The sequence below is a fragment of the Rhinoderma darwinii genome, unplaced genomic scaffold (assembly GCF_050947455.1).
Source record: "Rhinoderma darwinii isolate aRhiDar2 unplaced genomic scaffold, aRhiDar2.hap1 Scaffold_742, whole genome shotgun sequence".
Lineage (NCBI taxonomy): Eukaryota > Metazoa > Chordata > Amphibia > Anura > Rhinodermatidae > Rhinoderma > Rhinoderma darwinii.
The window spans coordinates 211,477-225,329 of record NW_027464304.1 but is presented as its reverse complement, the minus strand read 5'-3'; the positions used below and the strand labels follow the sequence as shown (position 1 = coordinate 225,329).

General features: G+C 47.6%; 9 non-coding genes across 9 annotated transcripts; all 9 read left to right on the top strand.

Annotated features, from left to right (window-relative positions):
• Window positions 1–1,266: 1,266 nt before the first annotated feature.
• LOC142730140 (U2 spliceosomal RNA) lies at window positions 1,267–1,457 on the top strand. Its single transcript, XR_012878797.1, has one exon. It is a non-coding gene; the product is annotated as a U2 spliceosomal RNA (small nuclear RNA).
• A 1,272-nt stretch (window positions 1,458–2,729) lies between these two features.
• On the top strand, window positions 2,730–2,920 carry LOC142730139 (U2 spliceosomal RNA). Its single transcript, XR_012878796.1, has one exon. It is a non-coding gene; the product is annotated as a U2 spliceosomal RNA (small nuclear RNA).
• A 1,284-nt stretch (window positions 2,921–4,204) lies between these two features.
• Window positions 4,205–4,395, top strand: LOC142730138 (U2 spliceosomal RNA). Its single transcript, XR_012878795.1, has one exon. It is a non-coding gene; the product is annotated as a U2 spliceosomal RNA (small nuclear RNA).
• A 1,304-nt stretch (window positions 4,396–5,699) lies between these two features.
• Window positions 5,700–5,890, top strand: LOC142730137 (U2 spliceosomal RNA). Its single transcript, XR_012878794.1, has one exon. It is a non-coding gene; the product is annotated as a U2 spliceosomal RNA (small nuclear RNA).
• A 1,284-nt stretch (window positions 5,891–7,174) lies between these two features.
• On the top strand, window positions 7,175–7,365 carry LOC142730136 (U2 spliceosomal RNA). Its single transcript, XR_012878793.1, has one exon. It is a non-coding gene; the product is annotated as a U2 spliceosomal RNA (small nuclear RNA).
• A 1,300-nt stretch (window positions 7,366–8,665) lies between these two features.
• LOC142730134 (U2 spliceosomal RNA) lies at window positions 8,666–8,856 on the top strand. The gene has a single exon (XR_012878791.1). It is a non-coding gene; the product is annotated as a U2 spliceosomal RNA (small nuclear RNA).
• Window positions 8,857–10,152: 1,296 nt separating this feature from the next.
• On the top strand, window positions 10,153–10,343 carry LOC142730133 (U2 spliceosomal RNA). The gene has a single exon (XR_012878790.1). It is a non-coding gene; the product is annotated as a U2 spliceosomal RNA (small nuclear RNA).
• A 1,304-nt stretch (window positions 10,344–11,647) lies between these two features.
• On the top strand, window positions 11,648–11,838 carry LOC142730132 (U2 spliceosomal RNA). Its single transcript, XR_012878789.1, has one exon. It is a non-coding gene; the product is annotated as a U2 spliceosomal RNA (small nuclear RNA).
• A 1,296-nt stretch (window positions 11,839–13,134) lies between these two features.
• Window positions 13,135–13,325, top strand: LOC142730131 (U2 spliceosomal RNA). Its single transcript, XR_012878788.1, has one exon. It is a non-coding gene; the product is annotated as a U2 spliceosomal RNA (small nuclear RNA).
• Window positions 13,326–13,853: the final 528 nt, after the last annotated feature.

Below are 13,853 nucleotides of genomic sequence, written 5' to 3'. Positions count from 1 at the left end.
AGCAGATTCCAAAAGTGTTTTTTGTCTTTGCTATTGTTTCTGTCTTTCTGAAGGGATCTCCCCTTTTAATCCCATTATTTCAACACCTGTTGGACAATGCATGAGTGATAATGAGCTCATTGATTAAATGCAATTAATGAATAGATTGCCACCTCTTGTTGTGTGTCGTCTGTGTTTCTGTGTTTCCGGCATTTCACATTGGAACACCTCATTCACCTTCCTTGTCTTCTCTCCGCCCTCCCTTTTAGGTAAGTTAAAGAGCTGCACCTGAGCCAGCCACTGATTGATTGATTGATTGATTGATTGATTGATTGATTGATTGATTGATGCAGCACAACAGTCAAATAGTGGAGTGGAGTAGGGGAACAGCAAACAGCCAATAAAGCAGCCCGCCCGCTCGCCTGCCCGCCACAATGGACCTACCTGTGTACACTAGATGGATGTGATGGAATGTACTGTCGTCCCTACATTTCAAGAAGAAGTAAGAATTGCAGTTGCAACAAAGCCTTGCTTGCCTACAAAGAGAGCAGCAATTTGGATTTGTTACTATGTTACCTAGAAGAATAACAAACTGTGCAAGGATGGAGGTTGTAGGAGCAAGGAGAAGTTGTCTGTAAAGTTGGTGGATGCCTATTTTCCATTTTGCAGTCCCTTGTCTCCCTCTTGTGGCCTCCTGGAGGCAACTAGCTGTGCAAAAAAAAGACAGCCTGGCGGCCGGCTGTTGCAGTGCTGCCCTCTCAGGCAACACTGAGTGACTGACTGAGCCTCACCGTCTTATATAAAGTTCAGACGGAACTTTGCACGTGTCATAGTGGAGCCCTCAGGATTCCAGAGCCAGCTTTCTGACATCATAATGGGGCCTCAGAGATAAAAGCCTGGGCCCAGGCAGTGTTGGTCAGTGCTGCTCAGCAGGCAGCACTGGACTGGACTGGATTACAGCTGATACAAGGTGTGAAGGAACAAGGGGTGGCTGTGGGCATGCACTTGCTGCCGCTGCCAGTGTTTATCTGCATGGCAGCAGGGCATTTGGGCGTTGCCAGGAAGGCGTTTTTATGTAGATTCCTCCTCTTTCAGCACTGCATTGTGGTGCAAGCAAAAGAAGCAAATCCTGTCTGGCTTCCTCTCCGGCCTTTATTCACCTCCCGTGTAGCTGTGAGTGTGTGAGCCTGCAGGGCCCCATGGAATTGCCTAGAAGTAGGCTGAATCGCTGCAAGGGCTGAACAGCAGTATCGGGCAGGCTCGGGCAACGCGCGGCCCGTTCGGGTTATCGCTTCTCGGCCTTTTGGCTAAGATCAAGTGTAGTATCTGTTCTTATCAGTTTAATATCTGATACGTCCCCTATCTGGGGACCATATATTAAATGGATTTTTAGAACAGGGAGATGGAAATAGAGCTTGCTCTGTCCACTCCACGCATTGACCTGGTATTGCAGTATTTCCAGGACCGGTGCACCCTTTCCTTATGTGTTGACTAAAAGCAGATTCCAAAAGTGTTTTTTGTCTTTGCTATTGTTTCTGTCTTTCTGAAGGGATCTCCCCTTTTAATCCCATTATTTCAACACCTGTTGGACAATGCATGAGTGATAATGAGCTCATTGATTAAATGCAATTAATGAATAGATTGCCACCTCTTGTTGTGTGTCGTCTGTGTTTCTGTGTTTCCGGCATTTCACATTGGAACACCTCATTCACCTTCCTTGTCTTCTCTCCGCCCTCCCTTTTAGGTAAGTTAAAGAGCTGCACCTGAGCCAGCCACTGATTGATTGATTGATTGATTGATTGATTGATTGATGCAGCACAACAGTCAAATAGTGGAGTGGAGTAGGGGAACAGCAAACAGCCAATAAAGCAGCCCGCCCGCTCGCCTGCCCGCCACAATGGACCTACCTGTGTACACTAGATGGATGTGATGGAATGTACTGTCGTCCCTACATTTCAAGAAGAAGTAAGAATTGCAGTTGCAACAAAGCCTTGCTTGCCTACAAAGAGAGCAGCAATTTGGATTTGTTACTATGTTACCTAGAAGAATAACAAACTGTGCAAGGATGGAGGTTGTAGGAGCAAGGAGAAGTTGTCTGTAAAGTTGGTGGATGCCTATTTTCCATTTTGCAGTCCCTTGTCTCCCTCTTGTGGCCTCCTGGAGGCAACTAGCTGTGCAAAAAAAAGACAGCCTGGCGGCCGGCTGTTGCAGTGTTGCCCTCTCAGGCAACACTGAGTGACTGACTGAGCCTCACCGTCTTATATAAAGTTCAGACGGAACTTTGCACGTGTCATAGTGGAGCCCTCAGGATTCCAGAGCCAGCTTTCTGACATCATAATGGGGCCTCAGAGATAAAAGCCTGGGCCCAGGCAGTGTTGGTCAGTGCTGCTCAGCAGGCAGCACTGGACTGGACTGGATTACAGCTGATACAAGGTGTGAAGGAACAAGGGGTGGCTGTGGGCATGCACTTGCTGCCGCTGCCAGTGTTTATCTGCATGGCAGCAGGGCATTTGGGCGTTGCCAGGAAGGCGTTTTTATGTAGATTCCTCCTCTTTCAGCACTGCATTGTGGTGCAAGCAAAAGAAGCAAATCCTGTCTGGCTTCCTCTCCGGCCTTTATTCACCTCCCGTGTAGCTGTGAGTGTGTGAGCCTGCAGGGCCCCATGGAATTGCCTAGAAGTAGGCTGAATCGCTGCAAGGGCTGAACAGCAGTATCGGGCAGGCTCGGGCAACGCGCGGCCCGTTCGGGTTATCGCTTCTCGGCCTTTTGGCTAAGATCAAGTGTAGTATCTGTTCTTATCAGTTTAATATCTGATACGTCCCCTATCTGGGGACCATATATTAAATGGATTTTTAGAACAGGGAGATGGAAATAGAGCTTGCTCTGTCCACTCCACGCATTGACCTGGTATTGCAGTATTTCCAGGACCGGTGCACCCTTTCCTTATGTGTTGACTAAAAGCAGATTCCAAAAGTGTTTTTTGTCTTTGCTATTGTTTCTGTCTTTCTGAAGGGATCTCCCCTTTTAATCCCATTATTTCAACACCTGTTGGACAATGCATGAGTGATAATGAGCTCATTGATTAAATGCAATTAATGAATAGATTGCCACCTCTTGTTGTGTGTCGTCTGTGTTTCTGTGTTTCCGGCATTTCACATTGGAACACCTCATTCACCTTCCTTGTCTTCTCTCCGCCCTCCCTTTTAGGTAAGTTAAAGAGCTGCACCTGAGCCAGCCACTGATTGATTGATTGATTGATTGATTGATTGATTGATTGATTGATTGATGCAGCACAACAGTCAAATAGTGGAGTGGAGTAGGGGAACAGCAAACAGCCAATAAAGCAGCCCGCCCGCTCGCCTGCCCGCCACAATGGACCTACCTGTGTACACTAGATGGATGTGATGGAATGTACTGTCGTCCCTACATTTCAAGAAGAAGTAAGAATTGCAGTTGCAACAAAGCCTTGCTTGCCTACAAAGAGAGCAGCAATTTGGATTTGTTACTATGTTACCTAGAAGAATAACAAACTGTGCAAGGATGGAGGTTGTAGGAGCAAGGAGAAGTTGTCTGTAAAGTTGGTGGATGCCTATTTTCCATTTTGCAGTCCCTTGTCTCCCTCTTGTGGCCTCCTGGAGGCAACTAGCTGTGCAAAAAAAAGACAGCCTGGCGGCCGGCTGTTGCAGTGTTGCCCTCTCAGGCAACACTGAGTGACTGACTGAGCCTCACCGTCTTATATAAAGTTCAGACGGAACTTTGCACGTGTCATAGTGGAGCCCTCAGGATTCCAGAGCCAGCTTTCTGACATCATAATGGGGCCTCAGAGATAAAAGCCTGGGCCCAGGCAGTGTTGGTCAGTGCTGCTCAGCAGGCAGCACTGGACTGGACTGGATTACAGCTGATACAAGGTGTGAAGGAACAAGGGGTGGCTGTGGGCATGCACTTGCTGCCGCTGCCAGTGTTTATCTGCATGGCAGCAGGGCATTTGGGCGTTGCCAGGAAGGCGTTTTTATGTAGATTCCTCCTCTTTCAGCACTGCATTGTGGTGCAAGCAAAAGAAGCAAATCCTGTCTGGCTTCCTCTCCGGCCTTTATTCACCTCCCGTGTAGCTGTGAGTGTGTGAGCCTGCAGGGCCCCATGGAATTGCCTAGAAGTAGGCTGAATCGCTGCAAGGGCTGAACAGCAGTATCGGGCAGGCTCGGGCAACGCGCGGCCCGTTCGGGTTATCGCTTCTCGGCCTTTTGGCTAAGATCAAGTGTAGTATCTGTTCTTATCAGTTTAATATCTGATACGTCCCCTATCTGGGGACCATATATTAAATGGATTTTTAGAACAGGGAGATGGAAATAGAGCTTGCTCTGTCCACTCCACGCATTGACCTGGTATTGCAGTATTTCCAGGACCGGTGCACCCTTTCCTTATGTGTTGACTAAAAGCAGATTCCAAAAGTGTTTTTTGTCTTTGCTATTGTTTCTGTCTTTCTGAAGGGATCTCCCCTTTTAATCCCATTATTTCAACACCTGTTGGACAATGCATGAGTGATAATGAGCTCATTGATTAAATGCAATTAATGAATAGATTGCCACCTCTTGTTGTGTGTCGTCTGTGTTTCTGTGTTTCCGGCATTTCACATTGGAACACCTCATTCACCTTCCTTGTCTTCTCTCCGCCCTCCCTTTTAGGTAAGTTAAAGAGCTGCACCTGAGCCAGCCACTGATTGATTGATTGATTGATTGATTGATTGATTGATTGATTGATTGATTGATTGATTGATTGATTGATGCAGCACAACAGTCAAATAGTGGAGTGGAGTAGGGGAACAGCAAACAGCCAATAAAGCAGCCCGCCCGCTCGCCTGCCCGCCACAATGGACCTACCTGTGTACACTAGATGGATGTGATGGAATGTACTGTCGTCCCTACATTTCAAGAAGAAGTAAGAATTGCAGTTGCAACAAAGCCTTGCTTGCCTACAAAGAGAGCAGCAATTTGGATTTGTTACTATGTTACCTAGAAGAATAACAAACTGTGCAAGGATGGAGGTTGTAGGAGCAAGGAGAAGTTGTCTGTAAAGTTGGTGGATGCCTATTTTCCATTTTGCAGTCCCTTGTCTCCCTCTTGTGGCCTCCTGGAGGCAACTAGCTGTGCAAAAAAAAGACAGCCTGGCGGCCGGCTGTTGCAGTGTTGCCCTCTCAGGCAACACTGAGTGACTGACTGAGCCTCACCGTCTTATATAAAGTTCAGACGGAACTTTGCACGTGTCATAGTGGAGCCCTCAGGATTCCAGAGCCAGCTTTCTGACATCATAATGGGGCCTCAGAGATAAAAGCCTGGGCCCAGGCAGTGTTGGTCAGTGCTGCTCAGCAGGCAGCACTGGACTAGACTGGATTACAGCTGATACAAGGTGTGAAGGAACAAGGGGTGGCTGTGGGCATGCACTTGCTGCCGCTGCCAGTGTTTATCTGCATGGCAGCAGGGCATTTGGGCGTTGCCAGGAAGGCGTTTTTATGTAGATTCCTCCTCTTTCAGCACTGCATTGTGGTGCAAGCAAAAGAAGCAAATCCTGTCTGGCTTCCTCTCCGGCCTTTATTCACCTCCCGTGTAGCTGTGAGTGTGTGAGCCTGCAGGGCCCCATGGAATTGCCTAGAAGTAGGCTGAATCGCTGCAAGGGCTGAACAGCAGTATCGGGCAGGCTCGGGCAACGCGCGGCCCGTTCGGGTTATCGCTTCTCGGCCTTTTGGCTAAGATCAAGTGTAGTATCTGTTCTTATCAGTTTAATATCTGATACGTCCCCTATCTGGGGACCATATATTAAATGGATTTTTAGAACAGGGAGATGGAAATAGAGCTTGCTCTGTCCACTCCACGCATTGACCTGGTATTGCAGTATTTCCAGGACCGGTGCACCCTTTCCTTATGTGTTGACTAAAAGCAGATTCCAAAAGTGTTTTTTGTCTTTGCTATTGTTTCTGTCTTTCTGAAGGGATCTCCCCTTTTAATCCCATTATTTCAACACCTGTTGGACAATGCATGAGTGATAATGAGCTCATTGATTAAATGCAATTAATGAATAGATTGCCACCTCTTGTTGTGTGTCGTCTGTGTTTCTGTGTTTCCGGCATTTCACATTGGAACACCTCATTCACCTTCCTTGTCTTCTCTCCGCCCTCCCTTTTAGGTAAGTTAAAGAGCTGCACCTGAGCCAGCCACTGATTGATTGATTGATTGATTGATTGATTGATTGATTGATTGATTGATGCAGCACAACAGTCAAATAGTGGAGTGGAGTAGGGGAACAGCAAACAGCCAATAAAGCAGCCCGCCCGCTCGCCTGCCCGCCACAATGGACCTACCTGTGTACACTAGATGGATGTGATGGAATGTACTGTCGTCCCTACATTTCAAGAAGAAGTAAGAATTGCAGTTGCAACAAAGCCTTGCTTGCCTACAAAGAGAGCAGCAATTTTGATTTATTACTATGTTACCTAGAAGAATAACAAACTGTGCAAGGATGGAGGTTGTAGGAGCAAGGAGAAGTTGTCTGTAAAGTTGGTGGATGCCTATTTTCCATTTTGCAGTCCCTTGTCTCCCTCTTGTGGCCTCCTGGAGGCAACTAGCTGTGCAAAAAAAAGACAGCCTGGCGGCCGGCTGTTGCAGTGTTGCCCTCTCAGGCAACACTGAGTGACTGACTGAGCCTCACCGTCTTATATAAAGTTCAGACGGAACTTTGCACGTGTCATAGTGGAGCCCTCAGGATTCCAGAGCCAGCTTTCTGACATCATAATGGGGCCTCAGAGATAAAAGCCTGGGCCCAGGCAGTGTTGGTCAGTGCTGCTCAGCAGGCAGCACTGGACTGGACTGGATTACAGCTGATACAAGGTGTGAAGGAACAAGGGGTGGCTGTGGGCATGCACTTGCTGCCGCTGCCAGTGTTTATCTGCATGGCAGCAGGGCATTTGGGCGTTGCCAGGAAGGCGTTTTTATGTAGATTCCTCCTCTTTCAGCACTGCATTGTGGTGCAAGCAAAAGAAGCAAATCCTGTCTGGCTTCCTCTCCGGCCTTTATTCACCTCCCGTGTAGCTGTGAGTGTGTGAGCCTGCAGGGCCCCATGGAATTGCCTAGAAGTAGGCTGAATCGCTGCAAGGGCTGAACAGCAGTATCGGGCAGGCTCGGGCAACGCGCGGCCCGTTCGGGTTATCGCTTCTCGGCCTTTTGGCTAAGATCAAGTGTAGTATCTGTTCTTATCAGTTTAATATCTGATACGTCCCCTATCTGGGGACCATATATTAAATGGATTTTTAGAACAGGGAGATGGAAATAGAGCTTGCTCTGTCCACTCCACGCATTGACCTGGTATTGCAGTATTTCCAGGACCGGTGCACCCTTTCCTTATGTGTTGACTAAAAGCAGATTCCAAAAGTGTTTTTTGTCTTTGCTATTGTTTCTGTCTTTCTGAAGGGATCTCCCCTTTTAATCCCATTATTTCAACACCTGTTGGACAATGCATGAGTGATAATGAGCTCATTGATTAAATGCAATTAATGAATAGATTGCCACCTCTTGTTGTGTGTCGTCTGTGTTTCTGTGTTTCCGGCATTTCACATTGGAACACCTCATTCACCTTCCTTGTCTTCTCTCCGCCCTCCCTTTTAGGTAAGTTAAAGAGCTGCACCTGAGCCAGCCACTGATTGATTGATTGATTGATTGATTGATTGATTGATTGATTGATTGATTGATTGATTGATTGATGCAGCACAACAGTCAAATAGTGGAGTGGAGTAGGGGAACAGCAAACAGCCAATAAAGCAGCCCGCCCGCTCGCCTGCCCGCCACAATGGACCTACCTGTGTACACTAGATGGATGTGATGGAATGTACTGTCGTCCCTACATTTCAAGAAGAAGTAAGAATTGCAGTTGCAACAAAGCCTTGCTTGCCTACAAAGAGAGCAGCAATTTGGATTTGTTACTATGTTACCTAGAAGAATAACAAACTGTGCAAGGATGGAGGTTGTAGGAGCAAGGAGAAGTTGTCTGTAAAGTTGGTGGATGCCTATTTTCCATTTTGCAGTCCCTTGTCTCCCTCTTGTGGCCTCCTGGAGGCAACTAGCTGTGCAAAAAAAAGACAGCCTGGCGGCCGGCTGTTGCAGTGTTGCCCTCTCAGGCAACACTGAGTGACTGACTGAGCCTCACCGTCTTATATAAAGTTCAGACGGAACTTTGCACGTGTCATAGTGGAGCCCTCAGGATTCCAGAGCCAGCTTTCTGACATCATAATGGGGCCTCAGAGATAAAAGCCTGGGCCCAGGCAGTGTTGGTCAGTGCTGCTCAGCAGGCAGCACTGGACTGGACTGGATTACAGCTGATACAAGGTGTGAAGGAACAAGGGGTGGCTGTGGGCATGCACTTGCTGCCGCTGCCAGTGTTTATCTGCATGGCAGCAGGGCATTTGGGCGTTGCCAGGAAGGCGTTTTTATGTAGATTCCTCCTCTTTCAGCACTGCATTGTGGTGCAAGCAAAAGAAGCAAATCCTGTCTGGCTTCCTCTCCGGCCTTTATTCACCTCCCGTGTAGCTGTGAGTGTGTGAGCCTGCAGGGCCCCATGGAATTGCCTAGAAGTAGGCTGAATCGCTGCAAGGGCTGAACAGCAGTATCGGGCAGGCTCGGGCAACGCGCGGCCCGTTCGGGTTATCGCTTCTCGGCCTTTTGGCTAAGATCAAGTGTAGTATCTGTTCTTATCAGTTTAATATCTGATACGTCCCCTATCTGGGGACCATATATTAAATGGATTTTTAGAACAGGGAGATGGAAATAGAGCTTGCTCTGTCCACTCCACGCATTGACCTGGTATTGCAGTATTTCCAGGACCGGTGCACCCTTTCCTTATGTGTTGACTAAAAGCAGATTCCAAAAGTGTTTTTTGTCTTTGCTATTGTTTCTGTCTTTCTGAAGGGATCTCCCCTTTTAATCCCATTATTTCAACACCTGTTGGACAATGCATGAGTGATAATGAGCTCATTGATTAAATGCAATTAATGAATAGATTGCCACCTCTTGTTGTGTGTCGTCTGTGTTTCTGTGTTTCCGGCATTTCACATTGGAACACCTCATTCACCTTCCTTGTCTTCTCTCCGCCCTCCCTTTTAGGTAAGTTAAAGAGCTGCACCTGAGCCAGCCACTGATTGATTGATTGATTGATTGATTGATTGATTGATTGATTGATTGATTGATTGATTGATGCAGCACAACAGTCAAATAGTGGAGTGGAGTAGGGGAACAGCAAACAGCCAATAAAGCAGCCCGCCCGCTCGCCTGCCCGCCACAATGGACCTACCTGTGTACACTAGATGGATGTGATGGAATTTACTGTCGTCCCTACATTTCAAGAAGAAGTAAGAATTGCAGTTGCAACAAAGCCTTGCTTGCCTACAAAGAGAGCAGCAATTTGGATTTGTTACTATGTTACCTAGAAGAATAACAAACTGTGCAAGGATGGAGGTTGTAGGAGCAAGGAGAAGTTGTCTGTAAAGTTGGTGGATGCCTATTTTCCATTTTGCAGTCCCTTGTCTCCCTCTTGTGGCCTCCTGGAGGCAACTAGCTGTGCAAAAAAAAGACAGCCTGGCGGCCGGCTGTTGCAGTGTTGCCCTCTCAGGCAACACTGAGTGACTGACTGAGCCTCACCGTCTTATATAAAGTTCAGACGGAACTTTGCACGTGTCATAGTGGAGCCCTCAGGATTCCAGAGCCAGCTTTCTGACATCATAATGGGGCCTCAGAGATAAAAGCCTGGGCCCAGGCAGTGTTGGTCAGTGCTGCTCAGCAGGCAGCACTGGACTGGACTGGATTACAGCTGATACAAGGTGTGAAGGAACAAGGGGTGGCTGTGGGCATGCACTTGCTGCCGCTGCCAGTGTTTATCTGCATGGCAGCAGGGCATTTGGGCGTTGCCAGGAAGGCGTTTTTATGTAGATTCCTCCTCTTTCAGCACTGCATTGTGGTGCAAGCAAAAGAAGCAAATCCTGTCTGGCTTCCTCTCCGGCCTTTATTCACCTCCCGTGTAGCTGTGAGTGTGTGAGCCTGCAGGGCCCCATGGAATTGCCTAGAAGTAGGCTGAATCGCTGCAAGGGCTGAACAGCAGTATCGGGCAGGCTCGGGCAACGCGCGGCCCGTTCGGGTTATCGCTTCTCGGCCTTTTGGCTAAGATCAAGTGTAGTATCTGTTCTTATCAGTTTAATATCTGATACGTCCCCTATCTGGGGACCATATATTAAATGGATTTTTAGAACAGGGAGATGGAAATAGAGCTTGCTCTGTCCACTCCACGCATTGACCTGGTATTGCAGTATTTCCAGGACCGGTGCACCCTTTCCTTATGTGTTGACTAAAAGCAGATTCCAAAAGTGTTTTTTGTCTTTGCTATTGTTTCTGTCTTTCTGAAGGGATCTCCCCTTTTAATCCCATTATTTCAACACCTGTTGGACAATGCATGAGTGATAATGAGCTCATTGATTAAATGCAATTAATGAATAGATTGCCACCTCTTGTTGTGTGTCGTCTGTGTTTCTGTGTTTCCGGCATTTCACATTGGAACACCTCATTCACCTTCCTTGTCTTCTCTCCGCCCTCCCTTTTAGGTAAGTTAAAGAGCTGCACCTGAGTCAGCCACTGATTGATTGATTGATTGATTGATTGATTGATTGATTGATTGATTGATTGATTGATTGATTGATTGATGCAGCACAACAGTCAAATAGTGGAGTGGAGTAGGGGAACAGCAAACAGCCAATAAAGCAGCCCGCCCGCTCGCCTGCCCGCCACAATGGACCTACCTGTGTACACTAGATGGATGTGCTGGAATGTACTGTCGTCCCTACATTTCAAGAAGAAGTAAGAATTGCAGTTGCAACAAAGCCTTGCTTGCCTACAAAGAGAGCAGCAATTTGGATTTGTTACTATGTTACCTAGAAGAATAACAAACTGTGCAAGGATGGAGGTTGTAGGAGCAAGGAGAAGTTGTCTGTAAAGTTGGTGGATGCCTATTTTCCATTTTGCAGTCCCTTGTCTCCCTCTTGTGGCCTCCTGGAGGCAACTAGCTGTGCAAAAAAAAGACAGCCTGGCGGCCGGCTGTTGCAGTGTTGCCCTCTCAGGCAACACTGAGTGACTGACTGAGCCTCACCGTCTTATATAAAGTTCAGACGGAACTTTGCACGTGTCATAGTGGAGCCCTCAGGATTCCAGAGCCAGCTTTCTGACATCATAATGGGGCCTCAGAGATAAAAGCCTGGGCCCAGGCAGTGTTGGTCAGTGCTGCTCAGCAGGCAGCACTGGACTGGACTGGATTACAGCTGATACAAGGTGTGAAGGAACAAGGGGTGGCTGTGGGCATGCACTTGCTGCCGCTGCCAGTGTTTATCTGCATGGCAGCAGGGCATTTGGGCGTTGCCAGGAAGGCGTTTTTATGTAGATTCCTCCTCTTTCAGCACTGCATTGTGGTGCAAGCAAAAGAAGCAAATCCTGTCTGGCTTCCTCTCCGGCCTTTATTCACCTCCCGTGTAGCTGTGAGTGTGTGAGCCTGCAGGGCCCCATGGAATTGCCTAGAAGTAGGCTGAATCGCTGCAAGGGCTGAACAGCAGTATCGGGCAGGCTCGGGCAACGCGCGGCCCGTTCGGGTTATCGCTTCTCGGCCTTTTGGCTAAGATCAAGTGTAGTATCTGTTCTTATCAGTTTAATATCTGATACGTCCCCTATCTGGGGACCATATATTAAATGGATTTTTAGAACAGGGAGATGGAAATAGAGCTTGCTCTGTCCACTCCACGCATTGACCTGGTATTGCAGTATTTCCAGGACCGGTGCACCCTTTCCTTATGTGTTGACTAAAAGCAGATTCCAAAAGTGTTTTTTGTCTTTGCTATTGTTTCTGTCTTTCTGAAGGGATCTCCCCTTTTAATCCCATTATTTCAACACCTGTTGGACAATGCATGAGTGATAATGAGCTCATTGATTAAATGCAATTAATGAATAGATTGCCACCTCTTGTTGTGTGTCGTCTGTGTTTCTGTGTTTCCGGCATTTCACATTGGAACACCTCATTCACCTTCCTTGTCTTCTCTCCGCCCTCCCTTTTAGGTAAGTTAAAGAGCTGCACCTGAGCCAGCCACTGATTGATTGATTGATTGATTGATTGATTGTTTGATTGATTGATTGATTGATTGATTGATGCAGCACAACAGTCAAATAGTGGAGTGGAGTAGGGGAACAGCAAACAGCCAATAAAGCAGCCCGCCCGCTCGCCTGCCCGCCACAATGGACCTACCTGTGTACACTAGATGGATGTGATGGAATGTACTGTCGTCCCTACATTTCAAGAAGAAGTAAGAATTGCAGTTGCAACAAAGCCTTGCTTGCCTACAAAGAGAGCAGCAATTTGGATTTGTTACTATGTTACCTAGAAGAATAACAAACTGTGCAAGGATGGAGGTTGTAGGAGCAAGGAGAAGTTGTCTGTAAAGTTGGTGGATGCCTATTTTCCATTTTGCAGTCCCTTGTCTCCCTCTTGTGGCCTCCTGGAGGCAACTAGCTGTGCAAAAAAAAGACAGCCTGGCGGCCGGCTGTTGCAGTGTTGCCCTCTCAGGCAACACTGAGTGACTGACTGAGCCTCACCGTCTTATATAAAGTTCAGACGGAACTTTGCACGTGTCATAGTGGAGCCCTCAGGATTCCAGAGCCAGCTTTCTGACATCATAATGGGGCCTCAGAGATAAAAGCCTGGGCCCAGGCAGTGTTGGTCAGTGCTGCTCAGCAGGCAGCACTGGACTGGACTGGATTACAGCTGATACAAGGTGTGAAGGAACAAGGGGTGGCTGTGGGCATGCACTTGCTGCCGCTGCCAGTGTTTATCTGCATGGCAGCAGGGCATTTGGGCGTTGCCAGGAAGGCGTTTTTATGTAGATTCCTCCTCTTTCAGCACTGCATTGTGGTGCAAGCAAAAGAAGCAAATCCTGTCTGGCTTCCTCTCCGGCCTTTATTCACCTCCCGTGTAGCTGTGAGTGTGTGAGCCTGCAGGGCCCCATGGAATTGCCTAGAAGTAGGCTGAATCGCTGCAAGGGCTGAACAGCAGTATCGGGCAGGCTCGGGCAACGCGCGGCCCGTTCGGGTTATCGCTTCTCGGCCTTTTGGCTAAGATCAAGTGTAGTATCTGTTCTTATCAGTTTAATATCTGATACGTCCCCTATCTGGGGACCATATATTAAATGGATTTTTAGAACAGGGAGATGGAAATAGAGCTTGCTCTGTCCACTCCACGCATTGACCTGGTATTGCAGTATTTCCAGGACCGGTGCACCCTTTCCTTATGTGTTGACTAAAAGCAGATTCCAAAAGTGTTTTTTGTCTTTGCTATTGTTTCTGTCTTTCTGAAGGGATCTCCCCTTTTAATCCCATTATTTCAACACCTGTTGGACAATGCATGAGTGATAATGAGCTCATTGATTAAATGCAATTAATGAATAGATTGCCACCTCTTGTTGTGTGTCGTCTGTGTTTCTGTGTTTCCGGCATTTCACATTGGAACACCTCATTCACCTTCCTTGTCTTCTCTCCGCCCTCCCTTTTAGGTAAGTTAAAGAGCTGCACCTGAGCCAGCCACTGATTGATTGATTGATTGATTGATTGATTGATTGATTGATTGATTGATGCAGCACAACAGTCAAATAGTGGAGTGGAGTAGGGGAACAGCAAACAGCCAATAAAGCAGCCCGCCCGCTCGCCTGCCCGCCACAATGGACCTACCTGTGTACACTAGATGGATGTGATGGAATGTACTGTCGTCCCTACATTTCAAGAAGAAGTAAGAATTGCAGTTGCAACAAAGCCTTG